Source organism: Gopherus flavomarginatus, chromosome 3 (assembly GCF_025201925.1).
Source record: "Gopherus flavomarginatus isolate rGopFla2 chromosome 3, rGopFla2.mat.asm, whole genome shotgun sequence".
In the NCBI taxonomy this organism is placed as follows: domain Eukaryota; kingdom Metazoa; phylum Chordata; order Testudines; family Testudinidae; genus Gopherus; species Gopherus flavomarginatus.
In genome coordinates, this window is record NC_066619.1 from 59,800,505 (window position 1) to 59,819,262 (window position 18,758).

The window sequence follows — 18,758 nt, forward strand, 5'->3', positions numbered from 1 at the left end:
TGGTTCCCCAGGTGTGTTTCCCCTGTAGTGTTTGATGGAGAAACTGTGTACACTGCTACCGTTTTTTAAATTAGCACATTGTTTTTATGCAATGAGGTACCTGGTAAAACATTTATACTTTTCAGCATATTATTTTTTCCTTGAAGCTAATATTGAGCTTTTCTCCTTTTGTAGTTTTCTGAAACATGTTAAGTTAATTTGCTTTTAAACTACTGAAAGTCCAAAAAACTGAGATTTAAGGAAACAAAGATTTTTTTCTTCCCTCCTCCCCTGCCCCCACCCCTTCCCCCCAAATAGCATGTACTTTATTTTTGTCTGGGAAATAAATTTTTAGTAAAGTCCAGCGAGGCTGATTTCCCAGGGAGGTTATCACCATATTTTTTTAAAGATGTAAATCTTTGCTGTCTGATGAAATCATATTGGATCAAATTCTGTGCTGATGTAAATAGGTGCAACTCCATTATATTCAGCTTGCTTCAGCAGAAAACTTGACTCTTTGTTTCAGTAAAGCTTTGAATAGCCTACGGCCATTATTAAATGTTGTGCTTTGAGGTTTGTTTTCTCCAGTGTCTTGTTTTTATTTAATGCTAAGCAACTTTTTCATCTTCCTCTAAGTGAACCCTAGACTAAATCTAAAAAGTCTGTTACAGAGCGGTACTTTATACATGGTGTCCTTCACCACTATGGTTTTCATATCTGAATTTTTGGCAATGCTGTGTTCCTTGCTGGTGAAATAGTTTAGGTTACTTATATAGCTAGCTGTGGATTTGGACTATTTTTGTAGCTACCCCCAAAACATTTGAACTAGATCTGCAGCTGTTGGGGCCAGTCAGAGTACAAAGTGTGGTTTCAGAAGAATTCTGGTGAATTTCAAAAGGGTCCAGGGGTTTGGTTTGATTTTGAAAAGAATCCAAGTATTTGGGAGCTAATTTGATCACCCCATTAATCTTGCAAGATCGAGTTTGTTTTGAATTCTCCAGAATTTCTTTATTCCGGCCACCCCAGCAACATTGTAAAATGCTTTTTAAGTGCTCCTACTTCAGTGCTGATTCAGGAAGCATGGAGTCATGAAGACATAAGGTTTTAAAAAAGAGAGAAAGAGAGAGAGAAGAAACGGCTCTCTAAACAGTAAAAAATGTTTTCTGTTCTATATTGGTTCATCCTGTCTCGGTTCAAAGGTTTATGGAGTTTATAGAGTCCTCATTTATTCTGAAGACTCATTGGCTGCCATAGTTCTTGACTGGATGGATCATCCAATCAATACTCACTGACAGAGATTTTAAAAACATGGGTGCCTGCAGTTAGGATCCTACAGCCATATTTGTATGTGTAACTAAGAAACCTGATTTTTAAAAATGCTGAGCACCCATGTCCTTTGTTTTTAAGCACCATGTCTTCTAGCCTTCTTTAGAGCAAGTTTAGATGACACAATAGTAAAAAACATCACAGCTCTGTTTATACTACATCTTTCACCATTCCTACTACTAAACTGGTAGTGAATTTCAGGTTCTAATTTTCCTAGTGTAGGCAAGGCCAATGTGACAAGATAGACATTCCTAGAAGAGCATCTGTAGTACTGTAGGAGGAGATCAGCCTTAAGAAAACTTTTAGACCCAAACTATATGGACTTTTTCCCTCAGAAAAAGTTGAAGGGTACTGAAGAATGGAAACTGCATTTTAAAGGAATTTTTAATATACGAAAAATGTGAGTGGTGTTTCTGAAAAGTTCTTGTATACAGTGCAGCAAGTAGTGAAGGGTAAAAGACTTTTGTCAGTGAACACAGAAGTTAAGAAGTGATTTTACTCCTTTTTGGTTAGATTCTGATACCTTTATTCACACTTTTAAAAGAGTACAGTAGTGTGACTTTTGCAGCAGTTCCAGTGGAGTAAGGGATTGCTCGATACAAATAGGGGTATTATAATCAGGCTGTGTGAGATTTCTGTCTTTTTACAATATCTCCAATATGATTCAAGGGAGGAATGTACCAAAAGGTTTTGATGTTGAGTTCCAACCAAAGCTCACTGTCTAGAGAGGCACCTAAACACAATGAAAAGGAAGAAATTGGAAAGAAAATGTAGGGCAGTTGTGAATATGGCTCTTATATCGTCATCATCCACAGGTTCTGTAGCATAATCCAAACCTAAATTAATATCTGCTGCTGTTGTTGATGTGCCAATGTCTAGTTTAATGGACGAACTATGAAGTAACAACATCTCTTAAAAATTGCAGTATAGCTGCATGTCAGCCTGAAGAGAGTCATCATAAAATGATCATCATGTATGAGCCTATCGTCTCTTCTTTTGCCAATGAAATATCACTTTTATCTGGTGATAGAAAAGGCCTCTCAAATTCAACAACTGTAGCTTAGCTTTTCATAATAGGCTTGGATAATAGAGTTGGTTATGAAGCTGTTAACATTAATATTGCCTGGAATATAAATGTGAACAGACCTCTAGTGGTCTGAAAATATACATTCATTGGTAAGTTTTGACCTCTGTCACTTGCCAGAAATTATTTTCTTAAAAAACAATGCAGGCCCCGAATATTTCTTATGTAAACCAATGGTATAGAATTGTAATTATGTGAGCCTATACTTTTGCAGATTAGGAACATTCAATGTATGGTCAACAATATCATCCTGTAATTGTATATTTTGTGTTTCATTACGAAAGGGTAGAATGCAATGGATACGTGTCCCATGAGTAGGCAGTATAAGCAGTTAGTAATAAAGGGGTTAATTTTTTTCTACTCAGAAACTTTCTTCTGCAGTGTCTGAAAAGCACTATATAAATGCTTTTTTGTATAGTGTTCATAAAGTGCTATATATATGCAGTATTTATTCATAAGCACATGGTCTTTTGCAAATAGGAGAGTAAGTGTGGCATGTCTGAAATCCATAATGCACATCTGTAGCTCAGGCACCATCTAGACACAATACAGTATTCTGAGCATTGCTAGGAGCAAGCAGTAGTAATGCTGAACACCATTAAGGTCTATCAATCTCTTCTCCACTAATGAATGAACTGTGAAAAGTTCAAGCTGTTATATAGCCAACAGGAACTACCAACCTTGCTTTGGCTTGATGTCACCCATGCCTGTGAAATTTCAGCTAAAACAATGTACTTGAGCTTTCTTCATTGTAGAAAAAGTGAAAGAAGAAATGTGAATGTGAAGTGAAGGGTGATGGCAGAGGAATGGTAAGAATAACCAGCAGTGAGGACAGGGGAAGCTCAGTGCAGTGGGTTTCTTCACAGCAAATGTAGATAATTTCCCCACCTCCCATTCTTGCCTTCCTCACATCACCAAAACAAAGTCTGACTTTCACCTGTGCACAAGCTATGCATATTTGTGTTGTACTAGTCCATGTGCATAACATGCCATCAACCAGTGTTTTGGTAGTTTAAGAGGTAGGTTAGAGGACAAGCCCACATTATGCTTAAACAACAAGAGGTCTGTGGTGGGTTTTGGTTATTTTTGAACTTTTTTAATCTTGTTTCATTTTCATACAGGGCATGTTTTGCTAGTACAGATATTCAGTTAGCTTCTGACATTGATAGTGCCAGACAGCAGTAATACTGTAGACTGTCAAACTGTTTGTTTTTTCTAAAGAATACTAGGTTATTTCTCATTAGATTGTTTGTTTTCAGATAGGAAGATGGTTGTGCTCCACCACTGTGTACCAATATACTGTATTTGACATTTTGATGAGTTAAATCAGGCAACAGGTGACCAAGAATATCCTGCATCTCTAATCCTTATCCTGTACTGTTTTGGTAGGGAATGGGAGAGGGATTATTTACTTAATTTCAGTTTCAACATTGCATTCTCTATCATTCATTTAAGCCATCTTTCATAAACTGTCTGATTTTTTAAAATACAAAATATATTATTGTTGGTTGTTTATTTCTTACTACCTTGTTTTTTTCCTCTAAAATATTCCCATTTGAATTAAATTCATTTGGGTTCGCAAGTTGCAAGACTAGCAAACCTGGCAAGGCTCCTACTCCTTCATTCTTCCCTCAAATTATATCCTATCACAGATTCTATCACTCAGGCTCCCCCATGAAGTGAGGGTGTGCACCCCTCTCATACCTGACATCCCTGTCCAGCTGCAGGTGTCATCGTAGTTCCAGTCTGGAGTGTGGGATGCAGTCTACCTTCAAGGGGTGACCACAGTCCAAAATGGGAAAAAAAGCAACAAAATAATCCTTCAGACCACAAAACAGTCTCCGCTCACCCCATGATTCCTTGCAAGGCAAGAGGTAAATAGTCTGGGTGAAGGGGGCTGGATTCCTACTCCCTTGTGTGTTTGAGAGGCCCAAGCTAAAACAAGTTGGACTATAATTAAAAGAAAAGTAAATTAAAGATGGTCCCTCTACCTCTCCAGGCAGCAGAACCTCTTCAGCTGCTTCTTGGGTAAGCAGCCCATGCTCTGTGGGGCTAGGAAATTCTGAGCCCTAGCTCTGCTTCCCTTTGCATCCTCACTTTTAAGAAGCCACCCCCTTCCAAGTGCAACAGGCCTCACGCATGCAGCAAGTTGGGGCTGATTGTACCCAAAGAAGCTCTTTAACTTTTATGGATCAAAGCTGGAAACTGTTCCACCTCATACCATTAGGTCAAAACAACACCGGGCATGGAGGACTTAATCCCATGCCATTTCCCTTAGCTGTCAGCTGTTCACTTGTTGCTTTCCAGGTAGAATTTCCCAACTGTTTCTAGGGGGCTGGTGTCATAAACAGATAGCTAAGGGTTAATGTCTCTTTCACCTGAAAAAAAAAGTAACCTGAAGCACCTGACCAGAGGACCAATCAGGAAACCGGATTTTTTCAACTCTGGGTGGAGGGAAGTTTGTGTCTGAGTTCTTTGTCTTCTGTCTGCCTGAATCTCTCTCAGCTATGAGGAGGATTTTTCTATTTCCTGCTTTCTAATCTTCTGTTTCCCAGTTGTAAGTACCAAAGATCAGATAGGGGATTTTTATGTTCTTTTGTATTTACATGTCTATAGTTGCTGGAGTGCTTTGAATTGTATTCTTTTTGAATAAGGCTGTTTATTCATATTTCTTTTAAGCAATTGACCCTGTATTTGTCACCTTAATACAGAGAGACTATTTGTATGTATTTTTCTTTCTTTTTTATATAAAGCTTTCTTTGAAGACCTGTTGGAGTTTTTTCTTTAGTGGGGAAACTCCAGGGAATTGAGTCTGTACTCACCAGGGAATTGGTGGGAGGAAGAAGTCAGGGGGGAAATCTGTGTGTTAGATTTACTAGCCTGACTTTGCATTCCCTCTGGGTGAAGAGGGAAGTGCTTTTTGTTCCAGGACTGGAATTAGAGAGGGTGGACTCCCTCTGCTTAGATTCACGGAGGTTGCTTCTGTGTATCTCTCCAGGAGCACCTGGAGGGGGGAAGGGAAAAGAGTTATTTCCCTTTGTTGTGAGACTCAAGGGATTTGGGTCTTGGGATCCCCAGGGAAGGTTTTTGTGGGGACCAGAGTGCCCCAAAACACTCTAATTTTTTGGGTGGTGGCAGCAGTACCAGGTCCAAGCTGGTAACTAAGCTTGGAGGTTTTTCATGCTAACCCCCATATTTTGGACGCTAAGGTCCAAATCTGGGACTAGGTTATTGACAGCTGGCAATTATACAGACTGAGATCTATCAAATACATAATCAGATAGGATTTGCTTCTGCACTTAGCAATTACATTGTCAATAACTTTTTCACAGAAAAGCTTGGTTAGAGAGAGGCTAATTTTCCTTAGAGATGCAGGTTGGTATTGTGAGGATGGGGGTAGTGTTTATTTGTTTAAACTAATGTCTCTGCAGCCATCTTTATGTCTGAAGGGAATAATACTTTGAGACAAGAAAAGATTACATTTATGATAATAGTACTTAAAGTGATCAAACACTCATTGATCAGCAGCTGCTACAATGTTTCTGACGCAAAACACAACCAACAAAGAATCCTGACAATATCCTGAACAACTGATAAAATTCTAGGAAGAAAATTTGTGAAAGATGAACAAACAATTGACTGAAAAAGCAGTAGTAAAAAGACAAAATGAGGTGCGTTGTTGAAACTGCTTGCAAAATGGTTGACAGAAAAATTATGCACAGACTTTTAAGGGCATGTGCAACAACTACCACTCAGGCAATCAGTAGTTCTAAATAGTGAAACTGAGACATTGTCCTGTGACATTTTGCGAGTTCATCCAGACCAGTGGTTCTGCCACTGTCTGCCCTGTAACTTTGGGTGTCTTTAGGCTTACAGCTTTGTCTCAGAGATCTGACAACAGCAGCTGGCCCACAGCACAAAGGTCTCTTACTGGGCTTCCACCAGTACAGTTACTCATTGCAGGGTGACCTCAACAATGCTTCCAATCTTGAATCTCCCCAAAACTGTCTCCCATATAGTGTTCAGTCCCATTTACTCACAAAGGTAACACCAAGCCTGCTGTCTCCAAAGAGACACCATTGCTTGTTAGCTCAGCTGGGGTTATACATGCCATTAGATGGAGATTTTAGTAAAACTGAGAATAAGTTAGTTAACAAAGAACATAGTTTTAAGTGACTTTGAGCAAGCATGAAAGAGATATAAAAAGGTTGCAAACAGAACAAAACTAACATGCTTTCTAGTATCAGAAATTTAATTCTAGGAAGATATAGCATTGCCTAACACAGTTTCTTACTCCAACCAAGTTGTCATAATTCTCCAACTAGTTTAGCAGGAGGACCTATCTTTCATTGATGCAAAGCTCTGGCTTCTTTATTCTCCGAGGTGATGATTACCTGCGGGGTTCTCTCCCCTTCTCTTTATAGTCCAGTAAACCTTTGAGATACATTCTGTTGACAAATTAGCCCAGACCAAGTTCTTCTGCAGGGTGCAGGCACCAAACCTGTTCTTTCACCCTCTGCTTGACTAACTTGACCACTTTGTTTACCGTAGATGCAAATATACTTCTATTGTCCTTTCCTTGCAAAGCTTGACCCTGGCAGATTGGCAAATGCACATTCCTTTGTCTCAGACAAACCTGTTCATCTGCTCTACTCAAATTGTTTGGTCTAACACAGCAGCTCTCAAACTGTGGGTCAGGACCCCAAAGTGGCTAGTGTTAGACTTGCGGGGGTCCAGGGCGGAAGCCTGAGCCCCACTGCCTGGAGCTAAAGCCCAAGCCCCAAAGCCCAACCCCTGAGTTGCAGCCCTGGGTGGCAGGGCTCAGATTACAGGCCCTCCACCTGGGGCTGAAGCCCTTGGGCTTTGGCTTTGGGACCCCCTCCTGGGATCATGTAGCAATTTTTGTTGTCAGAAAGGGGTCACAGTGCAATGAAGTTTGGGAACTCAGGTCTAACATATTTCCACCATAACTTAACTCTACATGCTAACCACACATACATCATGCAATAATATTAATCACTCCTGTGTCACTGGCTTTCATAAAGGATCTTACTCAATACACTTTATAGTATAATAATAATAATATATACAATGAGTTGATTCAATTACTTATTCTTTGGGATTCAGTCCCCCTGTTCTCTCCCTTGGGTGTCTGGACCCTGATTGTCACAGTAACCCAGGTCATATTAAGTTGGTGGCACATAGATGCACCACCCTCGAACAGCACTGGGAAGGACTGAATCACAATTTCTTGCCTGATTCCTCCTAGCTCCAGGGCAGAAGTAACTTACTGCAGCCTTTTATAGCATGCAATTTACTACTTGCATTATGCTGGCTCAGCCTTCATTGCTGTCAATTTGAAAGGTGAAGACTTGGCACATGGCACATGTTTGGTTCTACCCATTCCTCACTAGTCTCTGGCCATTCCCTGCTCATTTGCTCATAGGGGCCCCAATTCAGAACAGTCCTTGAATACATGCTTAAATCTCAGGTCAAGTTAAGCATGTTTTTAAGTGCTGTTCCGAATTAAGCATGCATTTTTGTGTTTCTTGGGGAGTGCTAATTAGTGGCCCCAAGGAGTGGTAAACGACGCAGCTTGCACATGGCAGTGAGGGATGGTTTGTGGCCATGTTAGTGCTAGTAACACACTTGCTCTTTATTTGCATTTGGTTCTGACTTTATTAAATGACTAATATCTTTGCCACTCTCTCAATGTGGAAAAATTCTTAGAGTTGTAATGTTCAATAGAAGAAGAGGAAAAACAGAAGTGTCAAATCTAACCTAAAATCCAGTTACCTGTAACACTGGAACTTCAGAAGTATTTATTTTTATTTCCTAGATACTCATTAAATAAAGAGAGCCATAGAGTCTGACAAATCTTCTGTTGCCCTTCAGAGATACATCATCTACTGCTTCAGGCCAAGAAATGAGTAGTTTCCATAATTAGTAAGGGAAATTGAATAATTGGGCTGTAGTTTATGAGGGTTTTTTCTCTAAGAAGAGAATCCCTGTAAGTTTCAGTCAAGTGGGTTTACTTGATTTATTTTTTTAGCACACAATTATCTTGTGTTCATTTAACATAAATTATACACTTAGATATTTATTTTCTACTTTTTTCCTTCTTTTCTCACAAGCGAAACCACAGTACCCTGTGATCATGAACATTTTCTGCTCATGTTTTCTAAATGGAAGTGTGCCTTTATATGGTGGTGAGAATGACTTCTAACTCAGATTATGTTGTGAATACAGTTTTCCAAAAGCAGTAAAAGAAATAAATACTTTTCTTCCAATAATTGGTTAAAAAAAAGGAGGGTGTGGAGGATATTTCAATGAAATTCTACCTGGTGACAAGACACCAATTTAATTTATAGATTGCTATAACAGTGATTCTTTAAATCTCAGTTGTTTTATGCTCAAATAAGTAAAAAAAAAAAATCTAAATCAGTTTACAGATATTTTCCATGTTATGCACAAAATACCCTCAGGTCCAAGGATTTCCTAGTGGATATGCAATCAGCAATGAAAATAATAGGGGAAAAATCCATTTCACACATACTATACAAGGAGAAGTAAAAGTTCTGATGCTTCCATATTTGCAAAGGAGGTTACAGGCCTTATCTCTTATTGTATTGTAAATTCATTTGAAGAACTACCAACTCCAACAGGCGGTTGCTCTGGAAATGACTTTGAATACAGCATACCAGGTCTCCAGGTTACGAAAATTAAAAATAGAGATAGTGAATTCTGGTAGCTGGCAAGCAAGGTTGATGCCATTGCAGAAATGTCCCAAGCATATGATTATTATTTAATTACAGCAGTGCCCAGAGGCCCCTATCAGTACATATGTGCATGCATACGCACACACAATGAAAAGAATCCCGTCCCCAAAAGTTTGCAATATAAGTAAAATCAGAGATAACAGGTAGATAAAACAGAGATGGAGAACACAAGATAGCATAATAAAATATCTGTGGAATGAACCATGATGAGTGCTACTTTTTCATGCCATTTTCATGATAGCATTTTTGGTTGTTTCTGAGTTACTCAGCACCAGGCACAATCAGGTCCTTAGAGACTATTTATACTCCAGGAGATTTGTGGTCAAAGGGCCTCAATCTGAACCTGCAATCCCTATACATGCAAGTAAGTCCCACTGAAGTCAAGACACTTTTGACCTGCTTTTTCTGTACTGCTTTCTAACAGAAACTTCTGCAGTAGGTTTCGAAATGTTGGGCCCTAATTCAGCAAACCCTCATGTGAAAAGTCCCAGTGGGATTTGCTCAGAGGAGTAAGGGTTTTCAGAATCAGGCAGAGTATGTTTTCAACTAAACCTGAAATGTGAAAATGTCTGCATCATTTATTTCACAATCGTTATATTTTGCTCCTAAATTTATATTGACTCCTTTTGCATGTTAAAACTCTGAGAATATTTTTTATTTTGTTTCTGACATTCTCACTTACCTGTAAAAATAATTTCAATGGTAAACACATTTACTTTATCTCATGAATCTGACATAGGATACAGCACATTGCTCTTACTTGATTCTGTTCATGAGAGAGGCAAATCCTAATATTCTGTTTGTTTAAAAATTCTTTATTTATTGTCACATAAAAAAACAACTGCCATATTTTAGTTGAAAAACAAAAACTCCTTTATCAATTATTTAGCAGAAAATGGTGTATTTAATAAAAAGTACCTAGTTCTTGTCCATCTTAGATTCTGATAAAATATCTATTTTCTGACTTCAATTGGAAAACATGGAACTTTACATATCTTAAAATGACAAACACTTACGTATTAGTGTTTTAAAATTGCAGCTGTTCCCGGACTTCTGTTTAGAGTAATCCAAGAACCCAGGGTTTTCATACATCATTTATAATATAAATCTGTATTTAGCACATACATACCTTAGAGTACATAAAGTGTTGCATGTAATATTACTGAAATTACAATCTACCTTTTTTTTTAAAAATGCTTTCTGGTAACTATTTTGATGGAAAATGAATCAATATTCCTTCAGAATTCACATCCACTCAATAGCTTAACAGAAGTGTTGTTCAGGAGAGTTTAAAAAAAATGAAGGCAAAGAAAGAACAGGAATGGAAAGAAAAAAATTATGCCGCCTAGCTACAAGCTGCAGAGGGAAATTAATATTCAAAAGGTTAAGGTGTCTGTGAAATGTATGTAATGAGTAACACTCATAGTTTGTTACTATAGGTTCATTGCCTCTAATGTTGAGGACGGCACATGGATAATTTACGATTCCCATTGTCCTCTCTGCAGGGATTAATTCTGAATTATTTATGTACCTATATACGCACAGAACTGAAACATTTTAGTTAAAGTCAGCCACTCACTCATAGTCTTGAAATTATGCAGCCCTTGTTGCTAAAAATGATGTTAGCCTCTTGTGATTTAAGTCATAACATTTTATTTTCAGTCCCACTGAGAGAGAAAGCATATGGGGGGTTGGAGGGAGGATATATTTTCCTGGAGAAATCTGTGAATGCATTTTTTAAAGATGTAAATAGATAATGGTAATTTTGTTGAGTCAAATTATCATCGTAGCAGGCATGTAAATAAACCTTTGTTTTATTCATGATTTGTGATAATGTTTATATTGCTCTGTGAGATTATTTTTTTTCAGATGGCTATCTTTAAGTACAAAAGCTTTGCATTTCAATAAAGGGAATTCTATCTGCTTATTAATTAATCAAAGAATGGAATTTCATTTTGGGAAATTGGTCTCAAATGTTCAGAATTCCCACTGAATCACCTGCCCTTGGTATAAATGAAACCTTCACTGCAGTTTCCATTTGAACTCCAGTGATTCCTTGCTGCTCTAAATGGCTCTTTTGGCTGCATCAAAATTCTTTAATCATGGAAAAATGTAGACATTAAACATTTCTTAATAAAATATTAGATTAGGGAGTGTCTTGAGATCTGGGCTAAGGATAGTATTTGATAAAGATCTAATCCAGTCAGCATGAGCAGGTCACATGCATGTTATCTGAACCTAGATATTAATTTAGCATATTACACATGTTAAACCATTTTCACTTTATCCTGCAGCAGGTTTTTTTTTTAATGTGAACTGCAAGCATGCTTAGACCTAATCCAATTGTTGTGATGAGGCAAAAATATTGAAATATATACACTCTAAGAAAGAGGATAATTAACAAAAGGAAAAAAAAAGGAAATGAAGCTTACATTAGACCAACCCCGAACCTTTGGGGTTTCAGGTAAACAGCCCGTCCTGCTTTCAAGAATTCTACCCCTAATAATTATGATATATCAGAAGCTGAGAGCATAGCTTGTGGTTGGGGAATTTAGTACAAAACAGATAAAGATTTAGCATTATCTCAAGTGGAATCTTATATATATAAGATTAATCCTCCTTCCCCTCAACCCCCTTCTGTACAATTCAACAATTGCTAATAAATTAGAAGGAGGGGCATATTGATGTACTGCTTGACTGTAACACAAAGAAGTGTAGTTAGCAAAAAGCTGCAGTGGGTAATGAACAGTATTTTAACTCGGCAGTTTAACCTCAGTGTCTGTCAGCTGTGACCTTTTACCAACCCCAAAGAGAGCCTGATTTCTCACTTTTGCTACTCACTGCTGGATGAGTGAATGTAGAATTTGACAGCAAGAGGTTTTACATGAAAAGGGAAGGTACTTAAAAAGCATGTTTTGTGATGATAGGCTACATTTATTCACTGTTCATTACGCTTGGTGCAGCAGCAGCGTTGGTGGATTGATTGGGTGTGAGCAGCTTGTCTTCTGTGGAAGTGAAGAGGCGTTATTGACCTGCATGGGAGCTGGAGTGACCTCTAGATGACCCCCCCTTTCACCTGAAATTGACCTTGAAAACAACCTAGGGTTCACCCCATTTTGAATAAATAAAAAAGTGTCTTAACAGCATGTGGATTATTAGAATTGACATATTGCACATTTCTCCTTTTTCAACTTTTATAGAGGTACATGCGTAGGGGGTGGGGAAAGAGTGTTGCCTTTTAAATTTCCAGATCCTGCAGCTGCACGGCTTGGTATTTGTACAGATTTATGGAGAGAGGCAACTAGACTTTCTATTGCTTGATGCTAAATTTTACCATTCATCATTATTGATTAGAGCCTACACTCTATGACAGAGCCCAAACCTTACTATGACAATTGCTATTTCAGTTGTTATGGGCCATAATGGGCCATAGGGATGATTTAAAAGAGCACAATAGCTATCTGTAATTACACATGAATAATCCATGAATTCTCTACCACAGTGCTTATCATCAGACCCTAGGCCGAGACATTTGTACTTGTTTCCCCTTCAGCAACTAGACCAGAAGGTACCCTTACATGCAAACACAATACAACAGGCAAATAACAACTGTCTCCGTCCAAGTCCAGTCTGGAGTTTTCTTTCCATGTTCAAAATAAATCAGTTAAAGTGAGAGTAATGGAGCATTGCATTAGCTCTGATGGTTCAATCACCTAATGAACTTGACTTCTTATAATAAAGGGAAAGCTGTGGCTGCCTTATCAGTTGCTGTTTAGTGACACAGTTTTATTGTTTGTTTATTTTATATTCATCCTTTTTAAAACCCAGTGACAGCTCCTACTTTGGTAATTCTCTGCACAGAAAGGCAAAGTGGAAGGAGTGGAAGGGATGTGGAGATCAAAGAGCTACTTTAAAACCTGTCTCATAATTTTTCTATGGCTTAGTCAACAGTGGGTGCTATCAGAACCATTGCCTGACTTGAACTGTCTCCCAGCAGCTTTTAAGCATCAATTTGCTCAATCACCAATATCCCCAGTGTCTGAGACATCCTGTACCTGCTTAGATGTGAATATTCCAGTTGGCTGCATGACAATCTGCAGCATTATATGGTTAAGGAGAACACGGGTGAGGTTGGCCAGATTTTTCTATGTGAAATACTGTATATCCCTTTGTCACTCCTGCTTCATTTGGTGCTAGTCTTAGCTGGCAAGGCAGACAATGGGAAAACTCATTCACAGTGCTGTAGCTTCCTTATTGGAGGATATGATTTCCCCTACCCCCACTCCCAGCTTGTGCCCTACTTATAAGTATGATTGCTCTACAGTGCCCTATGTTAAGCAAAACATGTTATCTATTATAATCTACCAATCTTTTACATCTTTGCCTTGATGAACAACTGCAAGTGTCCTCTTCAACTTTCGGGGCCTGCTAATTACAGTTATTCTAATCCAGGATTTAGCTGGAGGTAGGGGGGCGGGATTCCTTTTGGTTCTTGGGGGGCCAAAACATTTCTTCCAATTTAAGTTTGTTTCAAGTTTAGTTTAAGTTCTTCTACTATTGAGCATGGTTTGAACATTCTGCTCAATGGGCCTTGCTTCAAGATTAAAATGTAACACTTAAAGCTTAAAAAGGAGCTATTGTCAAAGGAAATAAAAGATGGCACAATTTTATCCTAACTGAGTCATGCAAATGATTTTTTCAAATATTATTTCCTCCTAACAACTGACATTTATCTGTACATCAAGTAAACACAAAGCAGAAATGTGTTTTCTTTAACAGCTGAGACTTTACAGGGGGGAAAAAAGAATGACTTGTAATTGGTGTGACATTAGAAACCCGTGTAGTAGCTCAGTCAGCTTCCATTTCATTTTTGTTCCTACCTCTCTATAAAGGATAAGGCAGTTTTGCCCAGAGGAGGAAATAAAAGAGAATCCTCGTTAAAAGGTACATTAATGAAAAAAGAACTGCTTTATTGGGGACATGTGCAAAAAAGGATATTTGAGTAGTAAATGATAATTTACTTTTGAGGTATATTAAAAAGGTTTAATCTTACTGATCGTGAGTTAAATTGGATGTTTTAATCAGTTAGTGAGTGCCAAAAATAATTATGCCAGAGTGCTTAGTCTGCAGAATGTGTACACAAAGCATATAAATCCTTTCCTTCCCCAGGGATTTCTCAGAATAATACAAAACTAGAAGACAAAAGCAATATCAAACTCATATAAATTAACATTGCAAATGATCTGAAAAATACAATAAATAACATGATCCTATCACTTTGAATATGCTATACAGGGAAGAGTGTCCAACATAAATATATTCATTAATCTCCTATATCCTCACTAAACTTTTTTGGGAAACTTTCCTTACATTTACTTTCTAGGGTTCAATTGAAGGTCATCCTATGCATGGAACAAATGGGGCTGGTGACTAACTATGGAAATCTCTCATCTTTTCTGAAATAAATGTACAAAACTGCATTTATTTCAAATGATTTTTCCCTTAGGAAGATAAGTATGTGTTGATATTTAGTAACCACTCTAAAAATAAAAACAACGTAGAGATGGATCCTATGATTCAATTTTGTATCTTCACATAGATGCTCATGAAAATTGAATGTGCATGGAATCTTTTTTCCTTTCTGTAATAAAATCCAGATAGCGTGTGTGTGTGTGTGTGTGTGTGTGTGTGTGTGTGTGTGTGTGTGTGTGTGTGTGATGTAAATTTGAATGACCTGGGAGTTAGTTGGGTGGAAATAATCTTTAATCCTTGCAGGTTTTGCAAAATAGTTTTGGAGATGAATTATTTGTATAATCCTTTTACTTGGAAAATGGATATGGCACATACCCCTCTTACCAATCACATGCAATGTTTTGGAAAGTTTTCCTGGAAGCAAACAGCCTTCAGAAATGTGAAAATTATTTTCTTACAGCTCTGAATTTTTCACTCTTTATTTAATTTCTACAGTTCTTTTTTTGATTGTTTCAGCCTCCTCACTACCTTTCTCCCAGGTGAAGAAACCTTTCTCTGACAATGGTTTTGTTGAATTAGACTAAAATAGCTGATTTAAATATATTCCTTGCAGTCTCATTCTTTACATATCTGCCTAGTCCGGCTGCTTGCCAACAGTGAAGCTACTGACTATGAGGGAGAGCTGCCTCCCATTCTGAAATAGTGAATTGTTGAGTGTTATATGATCCTAGACCCCTTCTATCTAGGATGATTGTGTCACATTGCAAGATCTTAAATTTATTATAAAAAGCCACACACAGAACTAGTGTTAATCAGGAGTAACTCAGCTGATGGCAATGGAGTTACCTTTGTATAGGTGAGAGGTTGACTCAGACCTTAATAGCTTAATTTTGCCAACTTTCACGTATGCTTGATTGTATGCCTGTAAATAGCCCACTGAACTTTATGGGACTGTTCACATCTGTAACTTTTTGTGGGATAGGTTCCTAAAACTAATATAAAAACCACTAGTCAAGTTTACTGCAATGTATATGAAATTAAGTATATTCATGCTAGTTTTATACCTTGATTTCTGGTAAAGAGGAAAAAAGATATCCAGACTAATTTTATTTCTTTATTTCAGTTGTCAAAAAATAATTCCAAAATGAAAATCATTAGTGTTGCTTTTCCTAATGCCTAAGGCATAATTATCATAGCATCTTTGACTGCCTTTTGTGTCTTGAACACTTTCTCTTTACCTCCATCTTCATAGTAAACAAAATACATTCAGTCACAAAAAAGATGCATTACAAATTACTTTAAGGTGATGTAGGCCAACAAATTCAGTTACCAATTAAAAACTGTGCTATTGCACTGAAATATTACAGTGAGTGATTTTTGCATTCCATATATAGTGTGATGCCTTAGTGTAATTGAGTTAGAGACGGTGTGTTAATCTTAAGTATGAATGCCCTGATTTTTGTGGATTAAAGTAAAAAATTCATTTTAAAAAACCTGTTTAGGAAATTTTGTTGAAATGCAGTAATTACAACAAAGAAGCATCATAGAAAATATTTCAATTACACAGTCTAGAACAAACACACAGTGAGAGTTTTCCATTAGTTTAATTATTATGAGTCAAAGTGATGTACTAACCAATAGAGTAGTGGCTTTTGATTCTATTATTTCTTTCAAAAGTAAGACAGACTCCAGAGTGATGTGATGAGGTCTTTATCATACAGTACCTAGTTAACCATATGTAAAATAAATGTCCTAGGGCCAAACTGAAGTGAATGTCCTCTCTGAGAAAATAATAATGTCATTGTCTATTCAAATATACTTGTCCAGAAAATGTCTGCCATTAAAAAATAACCAGCATTAATTTTAATGTTTCGTGAACCGCAAAGGTTTGAAGGTTTTAATTCAGGTTGGCTATGTACCAAAAACCACTTGTTAGTAAGATTATCTGTAATTTTGGGGGCCTTCCTTTTTTTCTCTCTTTCTTCTCTGGTTCTCCACTTTGTAGAGTCAAAGAAAGAATTGGGGGTATGGTTGGTTTAAATAACTATTTAGCGTCTGCATACATTAGCCTTACTCATGCTGACAAATACTTACCTCCTCCAAATAGTCCCAATGGAATTCACCCACTGCAGGCTTTTTTTTGGTCCATTTTTCAACCACACTTGAAAAATGAAAAATAAATAAATAAAATCATTGTTTATATGTTGTTTTTTGGGAGGTGTTTTTTTGGGGTGTTGTTTTTTTTCTTTTTTCTCCTCCCCGTCAATGAATAAAAGAGGGAGGGGAGGAAGGAGAAGAAAGAAGGCAGAGAAATGAAAAATGAAAAGTTTACAAATGTTTACAACATTGAATAAACAAAAATTGTTCCTTTTTAAATCTACAATAGGAAATATATTTATATAATATGGGTGGGTCTTTGCCATGTAGAATAGTGGTAAGGAGGAAAGGTTTAAGAGAATAGGAGTAGTTGTGGGAAAAGGAGAAAGAGTAGAAGAAAGTTTCCAGTACATATCCAACCTAAATTAATCCTTCAAACTTCTGTGATTCACCCATTTAATGTCTTAATTCTGGGCATTTTTAATGGTAACCAGTATCTGGACCTCCCTATTTGTATAGGCAACATACTTACATTATCTTTGTCTCAGGAAGGACATTGACTTCTGAATGGAACTAAGGATATATATTATTCTACTACTCTAGGAGATAGAAAAGAGGAGAAGTGGAAAATTGAAGAGCTGGTGTAAGAGGGAGAAGGATTGAGAGGGTGAAATAAAGAGTTGGAAAAATGAGAGGACAGGGTTATGGTCTTGGAAAATGGATGGAGAGAAAAAAATATGGGAAGGAATCTAGCTGAGGGAACATGCTAAGGGAAGAGATGGAAGAACAGAGAGGAAATTAATAAAAGAGTGAAAATCTGACTAATTAAGAAATGGAAAAAATCTGAAATGAATCTGGGAGATGGGAAGAGAAAACAAGTGAAAGCAATAAATAAATGGAAAGAAGCAAACAAAGACAATTTAGGTTATTTCTAAACATTTACATATTTTTATACTTTACTGGCAGTATGATGGGAGCTGGAATGGTCCTTCATCCAAGACTAGTCTGAGATATGGGGGAAGAATTTTCCTCTCACTGTTTCCCAACCTTGCAGTATGATCTTAAGGCTGGCTGAGGCCCAAGTGTGTGGTAAAAGGACATTTCATCACTTTCCCCCCATTCAAGTACTGACATGATTAGTCCTGAACCTATCACTAAGTTCTAAGGTTTTGAATCAAATCCTATTTATAAAGTTGTAGACTCATAAGAGCTTAAAATTTAGCCTACTCAACATGATTGTTTCACTGTTGCAGACTAGGGACCCAGTGGCTAGGAAGCAGTTCTGCAGAAAAGGATCTAGGGGTTACAGTGGACCAGAAGCTGGATATGAGTCAACAGTGTGCCCTTGTTGCCAAGAAGGCTAATGGCATTTTGGGCTGTATAAGTAGGGGTGTTGCCAGCAGATCGAGGGATGTGATCATACCACACTACAAGAATGATGTGGAAAAATTGGAAAGAGTCCAGCGGAGGGCAACAAAACTGATTAGGGGGCTGGAGCACATGACTTATGAGGAGAGGCTGAGGGAACTGGGATTGTTTAGTCTGCAGAAGAGAAGAATGTGGGGGGATTTGATAGCTGCTTTCAACTACCTGAAAGGGGGTTCCAAAGAGGATGGATCTAGACTGTTCTCAGTGGTACCCGATGACAGAACAAGGAGTAATGGTCTCAAGTTGCAGTGTGGGAGGTTTAGGTTGGATATTAGGAAAACCTTTTTCACTCAGAAAGTGGTGAAACACTGGAATGGGTTACCTAGGGAGGTGGTAGAATCTCCTTCCTTAGAGGTTTTTAAGGTCAGGCTTGATGAAGCCCTGGCTGGGATGATTTAGTTGGGAAATGGTCCTGCTTTGAGCAGGGGGTTGGACTAGATGACTTCCTGAGGTCCCTTCCAACCCTGATATTCTATGATTCTATGATACTATGACTGCACCACGTTTTAGAGACTTAGCAAGAACATTAGAGAAAACACACACAAACACCTTTGTGGTACATAAACATTCAAATCATTCTTTATACACCTGAC